Raw genomic sequence first — 22070 nt, forward strand, 5'->3', positions numbered from 1 at the left:
AACCACTCATAGAAACAGATCAGATTTATGGTTGCCGGGGCAGGGGGCAGGGGAAGGGGGATTGGGCAAACGTCGTAAAAAGGCACAAACCTCCAGTTATAAGATAAATAAGTTCTGGGGATGTGATGTATGTGAGGACTACAGCTAACAATACTACAGTACATATCTGAAAGTTGCTAACACAGCATATCTTAAAAGTCTTCATTATAAGGAAAAGGGAAAAGCGTAACTGTGTGAGGTGATAGATGTTAGCTCAATTTGTGATAATCATTTCACAACATATACATATTTCAAATCATGATGCTGTGCACTTTAAACTTACCCAATATTATATGTCAATTATATCTCAATAAAACTGGAAAAGAGAAAAAACATACAATAAGTACTACTTTGCTGATTGATTAAAGTCTACAGCATGACTCCACAGTTACTCACACAAAGCTGTAAATACAGAATTGCAAAATGACCACAGGACAGCAAAAAGAGTATTTATGTTGATAATGTGAGAGTTGGAAGGAGGAACAAATTAAAGGATCCGAACAGCTTCAAGGCATCGTTCACGTATGCGCAACATACTGCCAGACACAGGTGCACACGTTTGAACCTGTTCCCGAATAAATCTTGTTCGACATTCACTTCATTACTATCGGAAAGCAACAACATATGCCTGTTGGCAAGAGGTTCTCTCTCCATTTGGGTCACTGGCAACCTTTATATAGAGACCAGTTGGCAGACTCCAGGGCCTCATGCATGGATTTCAGATCTGATATTTGTTGTGCATGTGTCTCTTTAATGTTACAGGACAACATTCTGCTCACAAGCCATTACCGTGTGTTTAAGTCAGATCGAGTACAAACACACACACACACACACACACACACACCTGGGAGGGAGGGGAGATCCGTAAACTGATGAGGGGAAAATGTCATTTTCCTTACTTCTCCAGGCAAACAGGATGACTTGGAACAACCACTACCCTTTTATTCTTTCCTTATTATGTCCCAGGTACCCTCTACTCTACAGGCTACACTGTCAAATACACTACAGTCCAGGGTAACAGGGGTCTACTGATGAAACACAGCAATCCTTTTGCCACCTCCTCAAAGCAAAGGTCAGCGTCCCCAAGGGCTATGAGGTTTCTCAGGAAGATCGTACAACTGTTCAAAGCACCGGCAACTTCAGGTCCCCCCTTTCAGGATCCATAGCCAGAACCACTGGGCGCCTCACCTCTGATTTCACTGCTGGTTGGAAAAGACTGAGGGAAAGAATAAATCCCCCGACACGCTCCTCCCGGGGCCCCAGCTGTGTGACCACATCAAGTCCCGAGTGAAGAGCCAAGAAATCCCTTGGGGCGCCTGGGTGGCCCAGTCGTTAAGCGTCTGCCTTCGGCTCAGGTCATGATCCCAGGGTCCTGGGATCGAGCTCCGCATCGGGCTCCCTGCTCCGTGGGAAGCCTGCTTCTCCCTCTCCCACTCCCTCTGCTTGTGTTCCCTCTCTCGCTGTGTCTCTCTGTCAAATAAATAAAATCTTTACAAAAAAAAGAGCCAAGAAATCCCCCTCAGCCTGGACCCTCCACAGAAAGTACTGGATAAGCCACAGTCTGTCTTCTGGGCAGCTCTGGCCTCTTCCTCATTTGCACATCAGTGTATTAAATATACAGACTCCTCCAGCCATCACCTTCCTTCCTTCATTTCTGTATCAGAGTGTTTCTCCAGGTGTCTGCTGGAGAAGGTCATCAAGAGGACATGACTGCAGGCTGACCCACGGGCTGCCTCCCGGCAACCAGAGGCTCCTCACCTCCCCTAGGTTCTTGGAATGTACATTTTACCCTCTGTTCCCAAATGGGAGCCATTTTCAAGGGCGCAGCCTGGAGACAGCAATGTGGCATTCAGACCACCATTGTAGGGTATCCGTGACTGAACCCCATTAAGACCACTATAGAAACTTTAAGATTCTGGAGGGTGGATCCGGGAATCTACTGGACTTGTGGCCACCCCATCAAGCCTCATAAGTGCCCTGGCTTTATTACCTCTGCCACCTGCCACCTGCCACCCGGAGTCGCTGCCTCCCCCTTCGCTGCCCTCCGGGTACCATAGCCAGTTTTCAGATTTCAGCCAGGGGCCCCTGAGGGTGCAACGATTGGTCCGCCCACAAAAGCTCTGCCAAATTTTGTTTTTATTTATTGCTTGTACATCACCTTGTGCTTTAAAAAATGTATTTGAAATTTATCTAAATTATTATTTATATCATGCTTCATTTTTTAAAATATATATAAGGTCAATAACAAAGATACACTAAATTTCAATGATTAGAAAATCCCAGAGAAACAAAAATAACAGAAAAAATAAGATCAGGCCTTATATACAGTCAGGTAATTACAATATCTGTCATCTCTTACACCTCTGTTCAAGGAAGTCCACAGATAGGGCCTCTGAGCATCCTAGTGTTTGTGGGAAAATGCAACTGATTATAAGACATACCATGTCATAAGTAAACTTTATAAGATTTCACCGGCTTGGTGTGGGTATTTTCATATGACAATGGTAAAGGTGATGAACCAAACAGCCTGAAAAACAAAACCGTATTTCTATGGAATTCTTTATTAAATAATATAGAACAGGCACGAAAAAAACCCTGTAGCATAAGTTTTCATAAGTGAACCATGTAGGTGGACGTCAGGATTTGGTCATGAGAGTCACCGTTGTAATGACAGAGCCAGCGGCATCGAGAGCTAGGTTAGTCGTCTTGCCAATGGGCGAGACTGTGCCCGTATGTTTATGGGCGAGACTGTGCCATTGAGCGGTCAACATGACAGGAATGGGAAAGAAGGCTGTGCTGATCACAGAACCCATGGTGCAAAGACAAGACTGGCTGTTACTCGAGCAGGAGTCAGACGTAATCAAGAATAAATTTGCTGAGATGTGATTAGGTTTTGTGGCTATTCCTTTGCAGGTACTTTTAAAGCTCTTATTATTGAAATTCGTACAGGAAAAAAATAAGTAATTAGAGATCTGAAACTCCTGAATTTCATTTTCCCAATGAAATCATTATTCTTGTAACTAAGGTTTTGACAGAAAAAGGTTTCTCAGGGTACAACTATCACATTATAGCACAGACTGTAAAGCTAAGTAACCCTATTTTTCAAAGCAGAAAGAAGGGTATCTGGCTTAAAAAATATCTGAATTTGAAGGTTTATTTTTATAAGATATTATAATTTGTGCACATACAAAATTAATTTGATTTTCTATTTAATGACTACTTTAAAAAGTTTGATGAAGTCAGCATTGCCACAGAAAAATCTGGAATGTATATTTGGCTAAAGGTGGATCCACTTTCAAGCGGTTAAAAAAACAAACAAACAAACAAAAAAAGAGCCCGCCCTAGTTTTTCACAAAAATCGACCCCTGTTAACATCTCTCGTATGTGGTGGGTGGCTGTGCTCAGGCCTTGGCTCTGCCATTCGCTAGCAACCTTGGACAAATCACTTAGTTTCTCAAATTTTCACCTCTTCATATGTAAAATAAAAGTGTTGGACTACCTGGCCCATCATCTCCTTAAAATTCTGTGACTCTGTAGGCTTTTGAAAAAATCACCCTTCCCTCACCAGTTCCCAGCCCGGGTGCAGATGTTTAACTACCAGAAACCACAGACCCTGGCAGGTTTTAAATCAAGTTCTTGTGCCAGGGAGAGTTCCTACAGCCATCCTCTGATGGCTAGCACTTTAATTTCTAACACAGATCAATTTAGCCTCACTGAATTTCAAACCTTGGCCTGCTCTCACCTGTAATTTTCATATGACCCACAACCAACTTATATCACAGCTACCTGTTCTCCAGCATGCTTGCTCATCTCGTAGGCTGAACTACTGTCTGGGATGCTTGCTTTAATACTTCATGCTGCCTTTTTACATAGCACTCGGTTTATTAAATCTTGGGTCTTTACAGAAACATTTCAGAAAAGGCTATCTTACCTCTTGTTAACTACTCCAAAATAAATCTTGTAGTTGGGTGATTTATTTTGTGGAAATACCCTGGAAACAAAGTTGATGCTCAGGAAACTGGTCTGCCAGGAATATAAAGATTTTTTTTTCTTTATTAAAGAAATACGTATACACAGATTCACATCTAAAAATCAACAGTAAATGTGAAATAGAAGTTATCACCACTTACCTTCATAAACAATACTTTCCCTCATTTCCCTTACATACATCATAAAGGGATGAAAAGAATCATTTTTGTTAAGTACTTGGTATGCTTACATTTAATAAAAAGCCTATCTATAAAATGCACTAGCAACCAGTCTATCCCTCCTCATTGGCCAACTCTGGGGCTGTCATTTATCCCCTAATGTTCTCAGGGGTTTGAGGGCAACCTGTATCCACACCAAAACCGTCCATACCCAAGATCCACTAGTTAGTTGCAAATGTAATCAACAGAGATTGAGGAATTACAGAATCATTTCCAAATTTACCTTGACAGGATCCAAAGGCAATATCATTAGAAAAGGAACAAAAGCATGTTTAAAAGGGAGGAAAGCATTCTGTCAATGAAGATCAAAAGGTTTGTGCAAAGTGCACTCCATTGCATAAGGGGTTTTAAACGTCCGTATGTTTGAAAACCCAGTTAGGGCTGCTTGGAGGTATTCCCGGACAGAATGCCCATCACCAGTGGCGAAAGACCTGTCTCCTTCCGACATTATCCTACGCAAAATAGTTCACAGGAGACTTAATGGTTGTGATAATGCAATTCAGAACTAATCTTCCACACAGGGCTTGGTGATGTCAGGCTACCATATGTTCTCTTTAATACTGTTCCATCATGAGCATGAGGTAGCTAAAAATCATCAATAACCACTTAAGGAGCAGGTTCCCGTGGGTCCTTAATTGCTGGACCATGTGGTTCTGTCCTTGGAACTAGATAAAAGGAAGATGTTCCTTAGCTCTAAGAACTTAAGTGAGATCTTGCAAGACATCTGACAAAGTTGAAGATGAGATGTAGATAGAAAAGATACATGATGTTTTAGAATTAGATTTTACAGCTGTACACCATAGAACATTGGTTAATGAGTCAATGAAAAGTTGGTGGCAAGTTTCTAACTAAAGTGAGGCCTCAGGGCGCCTGGGTGGCTCAGTCGTTTAGCATCTGCCTTGGGCTCAGGTCATGATCTCTGGGACTGAGGCCCGCATCAGGCTCCCTGCTCAGCGGGAAGCCTGCTTCTCCCTCTCCCACTCCCCCTGCTTGTGTTCCCTCTCTCGTTTCTCTCTCTCTGTCAAATAAATAAATCTTTAAAAAAAATAAAGTGAGCCCTTGTGGCTCTGTCCTCTGATGTGATGAGCTTCAAGTGACACATGTCATATATCTAAGAGTGAAAGGAAATGTACCATATAATCTGGCACATTAAAAAATCCAACATTGTGGAAAGCTGAATGGCATTTAAGAAAACGTAATTAAACAGATTTAAACGTGAAACCAGGGTTTGGGTTTAAATAATCAAAACACCAAAGCAGAACTTGAAGAGGGTCCAGTTATACAGCAGCTTCTCTGAAAAATACCTAGAGTCTTCCTTTGATTGCAAGCTCAATATGATCTAAATGGGTAAGGGGGTTGATCAAACAAAAAGCTGTTGAAAACATTCATGCAAAAGAGAATTATAATTATCTAGGAAAGAGGTAGCAGACATTCCACTGTACTCTCTACTAGTCAAGCCATCCCTGTGGTTGAATTTTCTTATGGAAACTATATTTCACCCCAGAATCTAGAGGTATATTCTTCTACAATACAAAGCAAAATTAAACCTTGTTTCTCTTGGCACACAGCAAATGTTTTCATTAATCCATCATTTCATCTCTATTTAGTTTGGCTTTTCCATGATTCCTATATTAAATGTGTTCTTCTTTAGTGGATTTTTCCTTCTGTTCTTCTTAACTATTTCCTCCAGCAGATATCAAAAAACAACTAAAGAGACATTTAAAATATACACGTTATTTTGTTGCCCACTTCAGATCCTCTCTATCAAAAATGAGAGAGTCTCAGTTGGTTAAATGTCCAGTGGTTCAGTCAGTTAAAAGGGGAAAGATTTATGCGATCTGAAGAGAAACCAGAGTATTGGCTCGGTCAGTTAAATGTCCAACTCTTGATTTCATCTCAGGTCATGATCTCAGGGTCATGGGATGGAGCCCAGCACTGGGCCCTACACAGTAGGGCTCCTTGCTCAGTAGGGAGTCTGCTTAAGGTTGTCTCTCTTCCTCTGCCTCTGCCCTTCCCCCCCAGCTCACACACTAATAAATAATCTTTTTTAAAAAAATGAGTCTAATCTAAGAAGGAAGGTATTATATTCAGCCAGTCACTTACCCATTGTGTTTTTGCTTATTGAACTGAAAGTCATCACTTTGTTTGCAGAACCTCTTAGCTTCCTTTTGAGGGCGGAAGTATGCTAATGAACATTACTGACAATCTACTGAATGTACCACATTATAAAACAATGGTTGAGAGAATGAGCTTGAAAAAAAAAAAAAAAAATCTGGGTTTGATTCCTGGCTCTGCAACAGGCAGCTTAGCCTTGGCATGTTCCTTAAATTCTCAAATCTCTAACTAGTTTAAGGATTAAATTATATAGCATATGTAAAGTGCTTAGCACAATGCCTCCTACCTGGTAAAGAAAAATGCAGTTTAGCTATTATGTTGTTATTGATGTTCTTATTAGTGTCATTATTATTACTATTACTTATTCCCTTATACATTCTACGACACTAAGTTTTAGATCTGGGATCTAGCAATCATTTCTGCTATTTTACTTCTCCATGTTTTTTACTAGTCTCACCTAATCCACAGTCTCTCTAACTGGAGAGAAGTAAGTAAACAACTATTCATGGGCAATTTTACTGGGCAGCTAGAAGCGTGACAAGCAATGTTTAAAAAGAAGCAAAATAAGCAATACAGCTTATATTCAGATATCCTAAGTTAGGGAATCAGAAGGTAATTATTCATTCATTCACACACAGGAAAAAGATTTATGGTAATACAGAGATGAAAAATGATCAATGTCAAAGAGAAACATCAATAAAATGCTGGAGGGAGTTTAGCAGATGGAGGAAGAATTGTGTTGACTCAGGAAGGTTAAAACTGTAATGGACTGAGAGTGCAATTTAGTTTCTAAAATTGTCCTGGGGTTACTTTCATGCTGAATCTCCCTCCCACCTGCTGCGCCCTCAGCCTCCACTCCAGTCCTGACGTGTCTATGGGATTAACTTTTAAACATTTATTCCAAAAAATATCAAGTGGTTTTAAAAGGTAATCATATGAGACACAGTCATGAAAACTGTAAGCACAGGGCTGGAATTAAGTGAGGCATCAGCCTGTTAGAGCTTCTCCAGGGGAGACCAACAAGTAGGGAAATGGATCTGCAAACCACATCATGTGCGACAGGGCTAGATGAAACAGAAACATTAATCCTGGAAAAGAGAAGGCTTGGGAAGCCATGACTGTTATTTTTGTATAGGCAAAGTGCTCTTGTGTGAAAGAGGGCTTGGGTATCCTACGTAAATCTGGAAATGTAAATGAGAACCACGGGAAAGAGTGCCAGAAAAATAGATTTTATGTTAATGTAAGGAACGAATTTATAATGGTTTGCAGTGTCCAACCATGGCTTCCTCCTGAGGAAGTGGACTTCTTTCTACTGATGGAGGTCACCCAGAGGGGAGCTGGGAAGGGAGGAGTGAGTTAGATAATGTGCATGGTCCCTTCACACTCTGCTTAGGAAATGTCTAAGACAGTGAAACGTTTTCCTTTTAGAGAAAACCTAATTAATTGTGCAAACTGTTTTCAAAACTTGATTGTGGTGTAACTCTCCTATTTGCATATCTGTAAGCTAATGAGAAATGGAAATTTATTGAAGGCTTGACCTTCCTTGGAGAGTTTAGTTGGAATGCCAATAAAATAAAGCCTCTGAATCCTCCCCACAAATTGACATGAATAGGACCAAGGAAAAAAATTAAAATTTCAACTTCTGAACCATATAGTAGGGTGTCTGACATTACAGGAATGCAATAGATAGGCCATTTCCCCACCAGTCTTAGTTTTCATGGTCTCCCGCCAGGGACGGAGATTCATTCCAAAATGGTGAGCAGTGATGTCTGGGACTATGCCCTCCTGTCTGCCTCAGTTCACTCCCCACCTTGGGGGAAAGGATAACAAACACAAGGTTTTATTTTGCTTTGAAGGATCTTTCACAGAGAGGAAATTCAGTAGTTATAGCTTAGAAAGAATCTCCAAAGCAAGTCAACAAAGAGGTAGACCTAGGTGCTCCTCAAAGGCATCGACTCCTACAGGACTCATTTGCATCCCTCAGCTCTCCACCATTTACTTCTCAGGGCCTGCTAGACCTCTGGTTTTAACAGAAAAACTCTCAGTTGGTGAGATGAGGTTACTAAGATGAGAGTAACTTCCCAAAGTCTTTGTCTTCACAGGTGAAAATTTGCCACAGGTAATCTAGTGATAACTGGATGTGTCTCATCTGGATCCTTCCAATCTTTACTTGGAGTCCATTAGAACAGATACATTCAAAATAACATCTAGGGGCTGGGGGACGAGAAAAGACTTGGAATGGGAGAATGGGAACTACTCTGTGAATTAGAAAACTTGAGTTCGTGTCCCCACATCTATAATCTTGGCTAAGTCTGAGACTGAGGTTTCTCATCTGCCCTACACGCTAAGGATAATAACTCCCACAGGATACCGGTGAGTGTTTCAAAGAAATGATATCTGTAAAAGCACTTTGTAAAGTTTGAAATGTCCCTAAATGTTAGGCTATGGCAATCTTTTCTACGCCTAATAATCATGATCTGACTCTTTAAATCTCAATAATTTAGCAATGATTTGAAGTAATACTTTATATTTTCTCAATTTTGTGTAAGAATATCAAAACTACCTGCACAGGTAGTATGATCCATTAACAAGATTATTAAAGGGCCACTTGGAGTTTTAGATCTCTTTATTAGTACAAAATATGTTCTTTTTATGTCGTAACTTAGCTTTCTTAGGTCTACAAAAAGTAGTCCTTGATATTTATCTGTTTTGATAAGTTTCTGTGAAAGTTCTACATAAATAGCAATTATAATATTATGGTCTCATGAACACTGTTTGGCTCTGCAGTGTTTAAGCAAAATAAAAGCCATAACCACAAAGGAACTTGCTCAGAAATCTACTGGTGGAGTAAGTCAGTGATACACATTATATACATATTTTGTATATTTTGGTCTAGGTCCAAAATATATATATTTTGGAAAGTATTTTAATCCCTAAAAAAAAATATACACCAGAGATCAAATGTTTACCTAGAATAAGCAGACACAGTTTTGGAAAGTATTTTAACCCCTTCAAAAGAAAAGGTAAACCAGAGATCAAATGTTTATCTTGAATAAGCAGATGACAGATGAGAAAAATAAAAGCTTTTCTGAATTCTCAGCTTGTAGACGGACATTATGAAGATAGCAGTGAACTGAAGAGTTAAAAATCTTTTCCCTTTAAAGAGTAATTAAGGTTTCCACCAATTGCAAGGGCAGTGGTTGAAACAGCAGGATCCATCCTCAGTCACAAGGTTGGCTAGCCGGGTCATAAAGATCATTCTAGACCATGTAATGCTTTAAAAATATCAGTGCCACTCCTACCACACATATGCCCCTGGTGCCCCTCTGGGCATTAGAGTCAAAAGCTCTTTTGTATATTACAGGGTAATTGGTGGGGAGGGGCAAACTGAGCATTGCCCCCAAACAGCAGAACTCACTCAACTGACACAACTTTCCTTCCAAACTGTAGATTTTTTAAAGTAGCATAAGAAAGTCCACGGATTTTTGTTTCCTTTGAACAAACACTATGACCACTCTATTTTTTTTTTTTTAAGATTTTATTCATTTTTTGACAGAGACACAGTGAGAGAGGGAACACAAGCAAGGGGAGTGGGAGAGGGAGAAGCAGGCTTCCCGCAGAGCAGGGAGCCCGATGCAGGGCTCAATCCCAGGACTCTGGGACCATGACCTAAGCCGAAGGCAGACGTTTAATGACTGAGCCACCCAGGTGCCCCGACCACTCTGTATTTTTTATAAAACAGGAAATTGCAATAAAAACAGACATGTCTTGTCAAAAGGCCCTACCAGTAGTTCTAGCTATAAAACCACTTCAAGAATCATCAGCTGAGTTATGCAAAGACCCTTTAATATACACAGATACAAAAGAAAGCAAACATTTCCACAAACATTATTAAATCATGGCATTTTAGGAGTCATTAACAATCAGCAGGCAGGGGCACTGGGTTCTGCCAGTCTAATGTTCCAAACAATCAAAAAGGATATCCACGGGGCAATTAATTTCCTGCACATTGATTATTCTAATCTCCACACTAATAAGGAGGGTTAAATGAAATAAAATGAAAGAGCGCAGTGAGAAACTGAAGACTGAGCCCACCTGTAAGGGGTAGGGGGCGGGAGTGGGGGTTATAACCTCGGGAGATAAACTACCTCTCGCAGGTTACCGGGGGGAGACAGAAGTTACTCTAGCACCCTAACACATATCACGAAAGCTTAGCACTGCTTGGAAATCATCTTTTCATCAACTATCCCCCTCCCACATGTGCAGAATACATGCATGTTGCACAAGCTGAGGAATTAGGACCCAGACAGATTGTCCAAGCCAACCAGCTAGTGACGACAAGAAGAGACGAGGGACTCCAGATTAGTCCAATGTACTTTCTACTCTGCAGGGGCTTACTCGGCTGCTTAATGCTCCTGGAATTAGAGCAAATGTCATTGCTATTAATTCAACAAGTGACACAAAGCAAACTGCAAAACCATCCCTTTGGTCTCGGTTTACAGAACTACTTACTAAAAAAATGTTAGTCAACAAATGTACTGACTCCGTTGTAAAAATTTGAACCACAATTCTAACCCTTCCTTCCTTAATACCATCCTTAATCTGTCAGACACTTATTAAATGTCCACTAAATCTGTCAGGTGATGTGTTCATTTCTGTAGGGACATAATGCGAAATCAGACCCAGATCCTGTTATTAAAGAGCTCAAAAGATTTTTAAAAAAGCGCGCGCACGCGCGCACACACACACACACAGTGATGCGGTGATGTGCTGGTAAGTGTTTAACAACAGTTAAGAAGGGAGAAAAGTGGGTGATGGGCACTAAGGAGGGCACGTGTCAGGATGGGCACTGGGTGTTATATGCAACTAATGAATCATTGAATACTGCAACAAAGACTTATGATGTACTATATGTTGGCTAACTGAGCATAATGAAAAACAAAAATAAATTTTAAAATAAATAAAAAGAAGGGAGAAAAGGGTGAAGGAGCTCTGATTTACAGCATTTGCTAATTCCCATGCTGTTAGGACTCCTACCATGGCTGATTTCAGTCTACCAACCTGCCATCACTGAATGCAGACTTAGGGAGAGGTGCACAAGCCAGTCGAAGCTGACTCCAGGGTACCACTACTGGATTTACATTGATATTCATATTTGTATAAATTTACACACACACACACACACACATATATAAAATAACTAACCAAATATTTTACAGTTATTATCTTAAAGTAATTGGGTTATGATTGATTTTATTTCTTCTTTACACATTTTTTAGCATCCAACCTTTTTTATAGGGCATTTTTTTAATTTTTAACTTTTTGCCATTTTAATGGAGCAATAATTGACATATGCCACTGTGTATGTTTAAGGTATACAGTATAATGACTTTACTTACATAAATAATGACCACAATTACTTTAGTTAACATCCATCATCTCACATAGATACAAAAAATAAAGTAAATGAAAAAGAATAAAAAGACTATTTTTTAGATCAGTACTAGCACCAATATCCTCATCCCAGACCATTTTTGCTAGGCAGTCCTGGCATTACTAGAACGATCTAAGGAGCAGAGAAACCAAAACATTTTAAAGGCACTTCAAATTAGCTTTAGAGCCACATGTCCAGGTAGAACTGAGAAAGGTAACACAGAGCGTCTAACTTAGAGCATTGAAAGGAAAGGCTTCACTCAGCCCTGCGCTCTCCTGAGCTGCACCCTCACTGCCGTAAGACTCTCTATAAAACCTGTAAGATACTTCCCCAGAGCATGCTCCCACCACACATTCTCTATCAATTCAGGTGTTCATTCATCCATGTCTGTACATGGATGGAAGAAGGAGACGGAAGTGAGAACACAAGGGGGAAGATGATCTCTAAATAAAGCACAGGGATCCCGGCAAGAATCTTCTTGCCTCTGCCAACCCCCCTAGACAGCATTCAGTGAGATGCCACCTGTTTAGTTTTGTGGTTAATCATCAACGGCATCTGCAGCTGCAATCCACGGTTCCTCCTTCAGCTTTCTTAATACGCAGACGGATTTTGCTTTGGAACCAAACAGCTTTGCCTCATCCCAGAAACCCTTCTCTTTCTCCTTTTTCACTTGTGACTATATAAACCATTAAGCCTACAATCTTAAACACCACTGATATTTATAACTATTTTTAATATAAAGAGCTGAAAGTTTCATGGAGGGAAAATAAAACGCCTTAGTGCTGCATGTTTGAACATTTGCAAAGCACTTCCACGTGTCTTATCATATATCATTGTCACAATCATCCTCCGAAGTGCCTGTTCCTAGCACCTCTGGATGTGAGGGGAAAGAAGCTCACAAGATTCCCTCAAGTGCCCAAAGCCACAGCAGGTGAGCCCTCTGCCTTCAACACATGGGCTTCGGGTTCCATACTCCAATCCAGTAGGGAATCGCCTGTCTAGACTTGATTTCAAATCCTGACACCACCATTTTCCTTCCGCGTGGCCTTCAGCAGAATCCTCGCCTTCTCTGGGCCTCATTAACTCATCGTGGAGAATGGGGGAACATTACCCACTTCATGGGGCTGTTATGAAACTCCAACAAAACCAAATTCGGCATATGGCAGGTTCACAAGACATTCACCTTCCCTCTTCAAACCTGCTCTAGCCCCCTGTTCCTTTCCTCTGCCTCCTTTCCTTGTACCACCCTTATTACAAATGCATTCATTTTGTTTCTCGCCCCAACTCGGCAGGCCTCCCCAGTTCGACAGTGAGGGGCTCAACGGTCCTTTGATGGGTGGTGTATTTTATGCACAGTGCATTTCTGGAACAAGAATGAGCCCACACACAATTGGTAAATCGGGGAAATTTGTCAGTCCAACATAGAAGCCCCACCAGCTGATGCATAATTCTTCTCAGCACACTGGATTTTGTGCCATCATGGTACAGCAGCCGGACCCGAAGCATCCGCGTGTGCAAACGTGCGTCCGAGCACACACATACACACATACACGCGGGTGCAGCAAGCCATGAAAGATTGCAGCATTGCCCACGTGGCCTGCCCTTCCTCCTGGCTCAACCTGGCTACACACGAGGTTTCAAAAGGGTTTACTGCACATTTCTCTCAGATATTTGTACAAGACAAACAAGCAAAGACTACAGAAGGACCCACACCATTTTGTGCAAAGCCTCTCACAGCTCCCCTACCTGCAAAATCTGATGCTAATGTTCCTCTGTCCTTGTTTTCAGAATTTGGCAGACCCAATGCTTCCTTCTACATTCCTCCATCGAGCTACCTTCTCCTTTACCTTTTAAAGGTAAAGTCTTGTAATACTGTGTGCTTCCTTTATTTATAGGGAGGTTAGCAGGCTAGTAGAGCTGTGCTATTACTTTTATTAAGATTGCTATTGTTCTGGTTAAATTTTAATTGTAACAGTAAATGTTTTGAGTGGTTAAAATGTTTAGAGTGATCTATTCCAATTCTATTTCCCTTAACATGGCAGTTATTTATAATGTGTGTTTTTGCAGAATGTGGGTTTTTTTTAAAGGACTGTATTGTGCTACAGCAGAAATGCCCATATTTTGCTTTGCTGAGTGGATATTTTTGATATACTGAGGCACCCTGGATTGGTGGAATAAATGGTTACAGATAAAGTATTCTCATTGCACTTACTTAACTCTTTGCTAAAATTCAACTCAGCACCTCATTTCTATGGTTAAGATTGAACAATTTCTACCAAAGATGCTACCAAGGTGGGCAGTTCATACTGGTTTTCACAAATATGCTCAACAAAATGCTTCCAAACATAAAACAAGGTTAACGGGTCGGTTCAAATAAATCTATGCAGTACTGGCTTATCTCTACAACTTTAAGCAGCTTTTGTTTTATTATATAAAATTATTCCATTTTTAATTAGCCAAACTTCCAAGTAAGCAAAGACACTGCAAGAAGAGCACCTTCCGTGTAGGATCTGCTGCATGAACTTTACCAAGTTCTAGGGTAAAGAAATAAGTTCAAATATTTTTTAAAGTTTTTCCTCTTACCCTTGCCATATTTAATTTGCAGTAAAATAAATAATATGGTTTTCATTTACATTTTTTTTGACATGGGCAAATAACCTTCCCAGGCCTCAGTTTCCTTATAGGAAAACAGGAATTTTTATTTTTTTTTATTTTTTTTTAAGATTTTATTTATTATTTATTTGACAGAGAGAGAGACAGCGAGAGAGGGAACACAAACAGGGGGAGTGGGAGAGGGAGAAGCAGGCTTCCCACAGAGCAGGGAGCCCGACGCAGGGCTCGATCCCAGGACCCTGGGATCATGACCCGAGCCGAAGGCAGACGCTTAACGACTGAGCCACCCAGGCATCCTCAGAGTCTTCTTATGTATGTTTTATACATTGTGTTCAGTCATATGGATATAGTTGCTGAATTGGTTAGAATTTGGGTTTGTTACAAGTGACAGATAAGTGCAAAATCTTAAAGATAAGAAAGGCAATGAAAAAACTTTGTACAATATAATAATGATAGATGCATGTCATGACGTATTTCTCCAAACCCACAGAATGTGCAACACCAAGAATTAATCCTACAGTAAACTGTGGACTCTGGGTGATTATGATGTGTCAATGCAGGCTCATCCTCAGTAAAAAAAAATGTACCACTCTGGTGAATCATGTCGATAATGGGGGACTCTCTGTAGGGGCAGGGGGTGACTGGGAAATCTCTATACCTTCCTCTCCATTTTCTTGTAAACCTAAGACTGCTTTAAAAAAATAAAATCTTAAAAACAACAGAAGAAGAAGATACATGTTAGTTTTCCTCTAACATAAAAGTATACGTAAGCAAGTCAGGTCAGTGTGCTGACTCTACAGTGATCAGGGACCCAGGTTCACTCCCTTTTGTTGTTCTGCCATCCACTGCTGTCACCTTCCATTTCACAGCCAGGACGACTGGATGCCAGCCAGCAAGAATGAGAAAAGGGAAAAAGAAAGGTATATCCTTCTTTTTAAAGGGCATGTCTCAGATACTATGTACATCTCTTCTGTTTACATTTCACGGGCCAGAAGGCATCACATGGCCATGGCTAGCAGGCCTCTCGGGAGCCTAGAAAATGGGACCATCACTCCAGTGGCCATGTGCCTACACGTAAATGCAGAGTGCTATTACTGCAGAAATGTCAAGAACAGAGGGGTTTACCACAGTTTTATAAAGTGACAATGAGCTTTGAGTCAAACAAATCAATATGGTACAGATAAATTAATTCGCTTCAAATAAGTTTTCAGAGTAAGAATATCACTTGAGTTTTAAGGCCGTATGTAACACAATGCTAGTTAGCGGGGAGAGTCAGAACCCACCTCCTACAGATAAACTGCTTTGGATTCAAGTCATTAAAACGCCCAGGCCAAACGACCTGTAATGAGACTTCATTAAAATTAAAAGAAAGTTTCTAAAAATAAATAAATAACTGCATAAGGCCAAGATTTAAGATGGAAGGAGAGATCCATCTGAAATTATCTTTTCTAGTTATAATCATGAATACATCTGTCTTCTTACCTTCAGGAGAGAATGAATGCTCTACATTCATTATTGTTATCCAAACAACGCGTTTGGAATAAAAGTGTGGGGAGACTATATAAAAGCCAAAGAAAGACAACAAATATTATAATTTTGACAGGGTCTGGGATATTCTTTAAAGCATTTACAAGATTCTCTAAGAGATGTGAGACTTGCTGTCCTATTGCAACAATGCTAAATGCGGTTATTTCAGACTCAAAACAAAGAAAACATTTATTTTTAAATGTGTTATTATTTATTTATTTTTTATTCATCAAGCTTCATCACTACCATCACCTAAAAGGGTCAATCATGGAGGTTTCACTCTTAGCTAAAAACCTGGAAGCTAAGAATAGAAAGAACTTTAAAGATCTCCCCATTATTAAAAAGCTAAATTCCAAACAAAAATAACAAAATTTTGGTTAGACAGAAATCTAAATGGTCATATAGTTCATAGGTCAAAACCATTCCTGAGGACAATCTATCTGTATTTGAAAGCTCATGGATTCTCCAAAGAAGATATAAAAATGTCCAATAAGTACATGAAAAGATGCTCAGTCATTAGGGAAATGCAAATCAAAATCACAATGAGATACTACTTCATAACCATTAGGATGACTATTATCAAAAATAACAAGTGTTGGTGAGGATATGGAGAACTTAGAATCTCTGTGTACTGGAAAATGTAAAATGGTACAGCCACTAAGGAAATTAGTACAATGGCTCTTCAAAAAAATTAAAAATGCAATTACCGTATGCTCCAGCAATTCTAATTCTGGGGTTGAAAGCAGGGACTCAAGTAGATATTTGTACACCCATGTTCATTGCAGCATTATTCACAATAGCCAAAGGTAGAAGTAACTCAAGTGCCCATTGACAGACGATGGATAAACAAAATGTGGTATCTATCCGTACAATGGAGTATTATTCAGCCTTAAAAAGAAAGAAAATTCTGACACATAACTGAACTTGGATGAACCTTGAGGACATTATACTAGTGAAATAAGCCAGTCACAGAAGGACAAATATGCTATGATTCCATTTATATGAGGTCCCAAGAGCAGTCGCATCCATAAAGTGGCAAGGTGGTTGCCAGGGCTGGGAGAGAAGAATAGGAAATTGGTGTTTAATGGGTACAAGTTTCAGTTTTGCAAGATGAAAAGAGCTCTGGAGATGGAGGGTGGTGATGGTTATACAACAATGTAAACATACTTAATGCCTCTGAACTGCACACTTAAAAATGGTTAAAATGGAAAATTTTGTTATATATATTTTACCACAATAAAAAAAAAAAGAATGATAGACCCATTTGAGCAAATATTTAAAAAACAACTCACAGAGTAGGATGTGCCATCATACTGAGGACTCAAGATGAATAAAAGAATAATTATCATTTCATTTACCTTTATCTTCCTTAAAAGTACCCTATACACATATGAAGGAATTTAGGTCTTAAAAGACAGGTTTTCTGAGATTTGCCTCAAAACAATCACCTGGGGGATAGCATCCGTGAGGAAGTATAAATGAAACAAGATTTACTCATGGTTAATGACTTTTGTATGGGATGGGCACAAGCACGTCCTTTCTATCATCTTTTCCACTGCTGTATTTGTTTGAATTGTACCATAACTGAACAATTTAGGTAATTTTTACTGTACTTTTTTACCATATGAAACAGTTTTTAACAAAGTTATCAAGAGCCAACGAAGAGCAGCAAATTCCAAAACATGTGTAAGAAAGAAAATTTTCAAAGGGAAGTGCTCCCTAGATATTACCACTTCCATTTATAGGGAAACCCAATTCCTTTTCTTTGGGCTTTTATAAAGAATAGTTAAAATATATTGAATCTTTCCTCCTCATCCAGGCTTTACATGCACTATTGATGTACTCCTCATAATAACCTATTACCATCTCCATTTTACAGATGAGGAACCTGAGACTCAAAGAAGCAAAGTAATCTGATTCAAGCTCACAAGTATTATGTCAGTTTTTAATCCAGGAGTCTGACTGCAAAGCCTCAAGCTTAACAAGCACCTTCCTCTAATTACAAGAGTCTCTTTCCCCTTTCTTGCTGGCCAGGGACAGCCTCATCAATCCCGAGTTGCCAGAATGGGGGATGCCTGATTGAGAACCTATGGAAGGAGACATTTAGTTTTCTAAGGGATAAAACCACACCTTTGTCTCAGTTGTCTCAGTAAAGCCCTGAAGATTTTCAACATTAGCTTAGCTCCATTCAGTTCATTTACGGAGTACTCGCTAAGTGTCAAGAGGCTGTATGAACCTAGGCACTGTGCTGGGCACTCAGAACTGCAACTAGAAGACACAGATCAACATAAAAGTTATTTTAGGAACCAGATGACCTAAAAATAAATAAATTTCCGTATCACCCAGTTCCTCCCCTTCTATGTCATTAATCACCCTACGATAGTTGCTTGACATCTGTCTTTGACACCGTGAAATAAGCTGAGTGAGGGCTCAGACGCTGTCTGCCTGGTCTACAACTCCGTCCCCGGGGCCTACCACGGGGCTGAGAAATCGCCGGGGCTCAATGCACACATAGTGAGAGGAACTGAATTCTGAGAGTCATGACGTGAAGCAATGCAGTGAAGAGGCAAGAGTAGGATCTTTGGACCAAGCATCATTCATTTGCTCATACACTCATTCGTGCATTTATACAATCAATATTTGGGACACCTGCTATGTGCCATTTTTGTAGGTGCTGGGAACGCAGCAGTGAAAGACAGATGTCCCCACCTTCATGAAGCACACCAGCTCTGCCACTAGTCCCTGGGCATCCCTGGGCAGTCTCAGCTGGCTTATTAGAAAAACAGGATACTAATAACCAACATGCAACATTATTTTAAGGAAGATGGGTCATATTTGTAAAGAAGCAGACATAGGGTAAGCACTCAGTAAATGGCATTGATTCTAATTAACAACAAATCAAAAGTTAAAACAAAATACTAAGTATAAGACAGAGCAAGTGACATACGGCATTAAATACCAGAGGAAATGCACCTAGAAAAGTTCAGTGACTGAAATGTCGGTAAAATGTGTTCTTTCTAGGTGGTACTGAATTTTCTCCAAAATGTTTGGGATATGTCATCTTAAATAGGGGTGAAAAATCTCCCTAGATTTCTGTACAAGAGAAAAAGTAGCTAATGAATCAGTTTGCCTGACATTCAAAAGCTTTGTGTGGCCAAAGAAGGTCACGTAGATTTATATTGTTTTTGACATTTTCCAGCAATGACCGAACAGAGGAAATCACGTCAATTGAGCTTCTAAATGACCTACAGCCATGGGGACACTTGGCAAGCTGGGGAAGACTTATCAGGAAGCCTTCTGCAAAGTTTACTCTTTCAAGGAGTCTCGGTGATTTCCACAACTCCCAAAAAGAGTCCACAAGTATTATCTGTCCATCACTCTCAGTCAGGCATTTTCACTTGTATTTCATTTCACCTTCTCAAAGATTCTGTGAAGTAGTCTCTGTCAATTCTATGACAGAAGTGAAACTCAGAGAAGGTAAGAAATGTGCCCCGGCTGGTACAGCTAGTGAGGGGCGGCACAGGAATCCACATCCAGCCCTTCGGAGTAAGAGACCCTGCCCCCTCTTGCTGCCACGTCCCCACGGGCTTAGCTTCCTTTCAACTTTCTGAGACACAGGAAAGAGAAGTGAGCTTAAAAAGAAGAAAAAAAAGGATTCCTTTTACCCAAATTTTAAATTCTCCGCAAGGATTCCGACCACTTTAAGCCCCTTTTACCTGGAAGCTTCTGGTTTTTTCTCGTTCTTGTTAGGAATTAGAATAGCTCGGGTGCATCTCTGAGATGCCACAAGATGGAGATCAGCTGAAATGCCTCTGACATCAGCAAATCACCCAAGCACCTGTGAGTGCCCTTCCTGGCTGGCGTCTGCAGGCTCTGGACCCACAACCACTATCCTCTCAGCTTAAGAGGGTCACCCTCTCCAGACACTGAAAGTTTTCACAGGATGAGAAAATAAATAAATAAACTAAGTAGGCAGCTGATGCCACTTATCCCAATATCTCCCATCTCCTTATCAGGCCACTGTCTGCCTTCAAAACTTCACTTCTATTTTATTCTCTTAAAAAATCATTTGTTGAGCCCAATTTTGTTGCAAGCACCGTGTGCCAAGTGTCAGAGTAGGTATAGCATATTCTTTTATCTCTTCTCTTGGGTTTGATGCTGTTTTCTGAAAGGTCTTTACTCCTTAACACTGTCAAATACAGCAATCATTAGCCACAGGGGGCTATTTAAATTTAAATTACTTAAAATTAAGCGTAATTTAAAATTCAGGTCCGGGATAGCCACATTTCAAGGGTTCCATTGCCCCCTGTGGCTGGTGGCTAATGTATTAGACAGTCCATGTAAGATATTTCCACCATGGTAGGAAGTTCCATTGGACAGTCCTGCCACAGAGCATCACGTGCTGTGTGTTCATCCGCCTAGAATTTCCAGCCAGGATCCAATGAAGAACAGAGCTACTCCCAAAATGGGGCAGACCAAGCTCCCTACCTTATCATTCCTGGGGCACCAAAAGCTAGAGTACAGTGGAAGAGAAAAGGAATCTAGTAATCCATCTACAACTACAAACACAAGGACTTACTGCATTTATTTTAAAAGAGAGAGAGAGAACGTGAAGAACAGAAGTTCAGAACCCACGTGTCCCGCTTTATCTGGACTTGGTCACTTTAGAACTGCCTCTTTCCCATCTCAGGGTACGTGGAGTCAGCTCACAGGTTTGTGAAACCCAAAAACGGAGAGCTTCTTGGAGTCCCAGCAGCTGTACCCAGCGGCTCTATGGCTGTCACCATGCCACAAAATGAATATACTGAGTTACACACAGAAGTGCTATGGCTATCCTTCGGATCACCATGAGAAAAGGAGAAAGAAGATCAAGAGGCTCATGAACATTCAAAGAAAGCAAAAAAGATGACTGGTCAGAAAGCTAAGCTCTACCATAAACAGCGCCATGCTGAGAATATACAAATGAAACTATCAAGATGCATGAAAAGAAGGGCACATGGGGGGCTCGGTCAGTTGGGTGACTGCCTTCTGCTCAGGTCATGATCCTAGGACCCTGAGCCGAAGGGTCAGCCCAGAGTCAGGCTCCCTGCTCAGCGGGGAGCTGCCTCTCCCTCTCCCGCTCCCCCTTGTGCTCTCGTGCTCTCTCCGTCAAATAGATAAATAAAATCCAAAAAAAAAAAAAAAAAAGATGCATGAAAAGAGAAACACCAAACAAAAGAATGATGGCAAGCCTCCACAAGGAGCAACACCTGCATATCTAGTGGACAGGGAGGGACCGTCCCAAGCTAAAGTACTTTCCAATATGATTAAACAAAAATGAAAAGAGAAAGCAGGAAAGTGGGAGTTCCTTTGCCCAGAGTTCCTGCCCAGGGAGAAACAGAAGTATTAAAAGTTATTCAAACAGGAAAGAGAAAGAAGAAAGCATTGAAGAGGATGGTTACTAAAGTCTGCTTTTTTGGAGATGGCTTTACTCAGAAACCACCTAAATATGAAAAATTCATTAGGCCAATGGGATTATGTGTCAAAAAGGCCCATGTAACACATCCTGAATTGAAAGCCACCTTTTGCCTGCCAGTGCTGGGTGTAAAAGAGAATCCCTCATCCCCACTATATGCAACTTTGGGTGTTATTACTAAAGGTACTGTCCTTGAGGTGAACATGAGTGAGTTGAGCCTTGTGTCCTAATGAGGCAAGGTTATTTGGGGAAAAGATGCCCAGGTTACCAACAATACTAAAAATGATGGATGCCGGAATGCAGTCTTGCTGGTTTGATAGCAGTTTGAGACAAGGAACTCCTTACAATTACTGCAGATTACACACCAATCAGGAAAACCACCATTACTGTGATAGTTCTGAATATCACCAAACAGCCTTACATACTTGCAGTCATCAAGAGAACTATTTATCCTATTGTAAAAAAACATTAAAATAGGGGTGCCTGGGTGGTTTAGTCAGTTAAGTACTGGACTCTTGGTTTCGATTCAGGTCATGATCTCGGGGTCCTGCCCACGGCATGCTCCACACTCAGTACCGTGATCAGCGCACAGTGTGCTTGAGATTCTTTCCCTCTGCCCCTTACCCCACTCACTGGCATGTGCTCTCTCTCTCTAAAATAAATGAAAAAAATCTTAAAA

The 22070-nt window shown here is 40.6% G+C and overlaps 1 protein-coding gene and 1 pseudogene across 3 annotated transcripts in view; one reads left to right on the forward strand and one right to left on the reverse strand.

Annotated features, from left to right (window-relative positions):
- Positions 1-22070, reverse strand: part of RGS7 (regulator of G protein signaling 7) — a 514710-nt gene that overhangs the window by 485437 nt on the left and 7203 nt on the right. The gene's annotated exons all lie outside the window — the stretch shown is intronic.
- On the forward strand, positions 20722-21708 carry LOC118014541 (annotated as a pseudogene).

Source organism: Mirounga leonina, unplaced genomic scaffold (genome assembly GCF_011800145.1).
Source record: "Mirounga leonina isolate KUSES-001 unplaced genomic scaffold, KU_Mleo_1.0 Mir_154, whole genome shotgun sequence".
In the NCBI taxonomy this organism is placed as follows: Eukaryota; Metazoa; Chordata; class Mammalia; order Carnivora; family Phocidae; genus Mirounga; species Mirounga leonina.